The sequence below is a fragment of the Octodon degus genome, unplaced genomic scaffold, assembly GCF_000260255.1.
Source record: "Octodon degus isolate 3935 unplaced genomic scaffold, OctDeg1.0 scaffold00002, whole genome shotgun sequence".
Classification (NCBI taxonomy): Eukaryota; Metazoa; Chordata; class Mammalia; order Rodentia; family Octodontidae; genus Octodon; species Octodon degus.
In genome coordinates, this window is record NW_004524578.1 from 12,370,254 (window position 1) to 12,374,093 (window position 3,840).

Sequence of the window (3,840 nt, forward strand, 5' to 3'; positions counted from 1 at the left end):
GCTCGGCTCCCGCGGGCCTTGGGGCCGCCCGGGCGGAGCTCCCCGCCGGCCTGTGAGGCCCTGGGCCGCGGCGGAGCGCCTGACAGCTCGAGGCGCTGCTGCTTCTCCGGCCATCTTGTGCCGTGTGTGGTGTCTCTGCCGTCTCCTCGCTCGGCTTTACTCCCTCCTCCTCCTCCCCCCGCCCCACACTCCACACAACATGGCCTCTTCGCTGCGGCGGCGGCTGCGGCGACGGCAAAAGCTCCGCGGCGCTCCAGCCCGCTCCCCTCCCCCACCCTCCCCGCCTCCCGCCTGCAGCCCCACGCCCCAGCGCGCAGGCGCGCTGCCGCCAGCCCGCCGCGGTCATTGGCTCCGCGAGCTTCCTGCCTTGGCTTCCCCGGAGCGACTTCACGCAAACTCGCTGGCGTCTCCCTCCCGCCCAACAGCAATTGTTTCTATTCTATTGGCTAATTCTGACTCCACCCCCTCACCGCCTCCTTGCCGATAGGCTGGCCTTAGTGCCATTCACTATTGTGGGCGTTGCTGCTTGTCCCGAGGAGTCCCTGCTCGCGATTGGCAGGTGCTGAAGGCTTTGGGTTTGCTGCTGAGGTGTAGATTGTCGCCCCGCAGTGCGGACCCCTCCCGGCTGACTGGGGGCCTCCCAGCTCAGGCTACCCCAAGCCGAAGTACTAGTTCAGGAGACTACGTGTGACGGCCTCTGCTCTGTAAAAACCTCAGGATTCAAAATTTCTGAGTTTAGATTGTGTCTTTACGGGAAAAAAAAAAAAAAAAATGACTGACAGGTTGATGAACAAGAAGACGCAGACCCGAAGCCCTTGGGCAAGCAGCCATATCCTAAAGATTTTTTGCTGCTAAAACACGAGACCTTCTCGCAGAAGCACAGGTTTTGTGATCATATGCCCCCGCCCCCACTGCCCCAGCTGAGATGCCATTGACCTGAGGGTTTGGAAGCCGCCCGTGGCCGGTGTACACGCCCCAGCAAGGGCTAAACCTTAACGGATCTGTCTGCTAATCCTGGACTCTGGGCTCCAGGACAGCGTTGGTGAAAAGGGTGGTTTGAACCTCAACGATCACAGTCTAGCTGCACAACTTTCTCCCAGGCGAAACAAGCTTCATTTCCTTTCAGCAAATAAATCACTTTATTTTATTACTTCTTCCCATTACATGCCTTCCAATCTGGAAGTGACTTTAGGCAGAACACAAGAAAAAAATGAACCCCTGAGCTTTTCTGAAATGGATGAGAAAAGAAAAAGATCACACTCTCCCCCGGTGCCAGTATTTACAAATCTTGCCCGTTTTGGCACGGAACCTGGAAAAAGACCAGGAGTTTGAGAAACGAGCCTGGGTGACAGAGCAAGACTCCATCTTAAAAAGAAAAACTAAGGTCTTAATTCTCTTGACTCAAATGGCATATGCCACTTACAACAGGACAGAGCTAGGACTGGATCCCAAGTTTCCTGAATTTCTATGGATCTTGGCATTCCTGCTGTGTGACCTGGCCATGTTTCCTACTCATAATCTCGGAGCTCTGAGTGGGCACCGACATACACAAGCTCCTCTGCAGGAGAAAATGTCCTCCATTCACTGTCCGGGAGACATACCCTTCTGCACACCGTTTGTGAACACTCAGTAGCTGCAAAAGGATTTGCCTAAATGGCTGCACCTGGAGCCCTTTCAGCCTCATTCCTCTTGCTGCGTTCTTGCCATGGTGTTGTTTGTTCCCTTTTCCCTCTCCTACCATTACCTGAAATCCATCCATGATCCTGTTTCTAGGTCCATCACCAAGTTCTTCTGTGCCAGCAAAGCAAGCCCGCACAGGCCTTCGTTACAAATAGCAATGGGTACGAGGTGATGAGTTAGCTGTGGGTGCCAGGCATTGTTCCAAACGCTTGCTGTGAGGCGGGCACAGTGGCGCACACCTGTACTCACAGCGCTATGGAAGGCTGAAGGGCACAGATCAGAAGTTCGAAGCCAGTATGGGCAATCTAGTAAAAACCCTGTCTCAAAATAAAAACATAGCGAAGGCATAGGCTTGTAACTTACTGGATCAAGTAACTCTCCCAGGAGAGAGGAGTCCCCGTGTACTGTCCCAGTCAGGAAACTGAGGTACAAGGAATTTGAGTGACTTTTCCAAGGCACATTCCTGAGAAAAACAAAGCCAGGATTGAGCCCAGATGTACCATCTCCCAGCCTACATCCTTCTGTCCCTCCCACTTTCCTTGCAAAGGCCATCCTAGGAGCTGGGTATAATGGTGCATACCTGTCATCCCAAACCCTCAGGAGGCTGAGCCAGGAGTATCACAAGTTCTAGCCCTGGCTGGGCAACTTTAGCAGCTTAGTAAGACCTTGTCTCAAAATAAATACTAAAGGGCTGGAGATGCAGCTGAGTGTAAAGGCCCCGGAAAAGGAAGGGGAAACAGGAAGGCTGTATGGACCTTTGCAGAATAGGCTGCCTGGGCTCTTCCACTGTGCGGCTCTTCCTGGTTGGTCAGCCTCCCTCCTCTGCTTTCTATATAGTTGCTCTGCCCTCAGCATCAGGCTTCCTTCCAAGCCTGGGCCCCACCCTACCGCCCTCCATCTTCTTTGGCAGCCCGATGCCTGCTGTCTTTCATCCCCTTTTGGATGCACCTTAATTCAGCTGCAAAGTGACTCTCTTTTATAAACATATACCCAGGGTGGCTGCCTTAAAACAGCTTTTTCTCCACATTTGTAACCAGCACAAGGTCCCCTATGGTCTGCCACCGTGAAACTTTGTTTCCTATCACAACTGGCATCTAGATTTCTCTCGCCAATTTACAGCCTAAGTGAGAAGAGTGCTCTCCGCTCTAAAGCACCGGACACCTAGCTGACCACATCTGAAGGCTCTTTGCATGTGCAGAAGAGCGCTGGATGCCCCTCCAGCCCCTCCTGCAGAGGGATCCTGCTGATGGGGTTTCTTCACTGGTCAGGAGTGCAGCTGTTAGCCCCAGCTCACGTAGGGGAAAGAGTTCTTCCCATGAACTCTGAGTGGTCTGCTCCCGTTTATTTTTTTATTTTATCTTTTTGAGACAGGGTCTCCTATGTAGCTCAGGCTGGCCTTGAGCTCACTTTGTGGCCCAGGCTGATCTCGAACTCACGGCGATCTTCATGCCTCAGCCACCTGAGTCCTGGGATTCCAGGGTGTGCCACCACACCCGGCTTCTGCTCCTTTTTAATAGCCTCTGAAGAAAACCTGGAATAGCAGGGAATATTTATGGAAGGACAGAAGCACCTGCTTACACTGAGGGTCTTAGAACTAGATCTCAGAAATAGCTAGAGAATGGGGGTGAAAAAGACACTTTACACAGGCTCATGACTTTTGAATTTTGAGCCATGTGAACATATTATCAATTTTAATTTATTAAAAAGAAACAATTAGCCAGACATGGTGGCGCATGCCTGTAATCCCAGCACTCCTCCGGCTGAGGGGGGAGGATCATTTCAAATTCAAGAGCAGCCTGGGCTACAGAGTGAGCTCAAGGCCAGCCTGAACTGCATAGTGAAACCCTGTCTCAAAAAAGACAGAGAAAAGAAAGAATTTAAAGACAAGTGCAGTAGTGCACACCTGTAATCCCAACACTCCAGAAGAAGGCTGAAGCAAAGATGACTGCAAATTTAAACCCAGCCTGAACACTTTTAGCCACTTAGTTAGACCCTGTCTCAAAATGAAAATCTAAAAAGAGCCTGGGGATGTAGCTCAGTGTGAAGGCCCTTGGCCCAGTCCCCAGGGAGGAGGAAAAATTTAATACTCTTGAGTTAAAAGCTGATGGCACTGGAGGAGTAGGTAACTTTTTTTTGCCTTACCTTTATAAAAGTCTGAAT

General features: G+C 51.6%; 1 long non-coding RNA gene across 1 annotated transcript in view; it reads right to left on the minus strand.

Moving 5' to 3' along the window:
* Positions 1-1,110, minus strand: part of LOC111815427 — a 16,374-nt gene extending 15,264 nt beyond the window's left edge. Inside the window, exon 1 of the long non-coding RNA XR_002820123.1 lies at positions 937-1,110. This is a non-coding gene — a long non-coding RNA (uncharacterized LOC111815427). The remainder of the gene's footprint in view (positions 1-936) is intronic.
* Between the last annotated feature and the right edge of the window lie 2,730 nt (positions 1,111-3,840).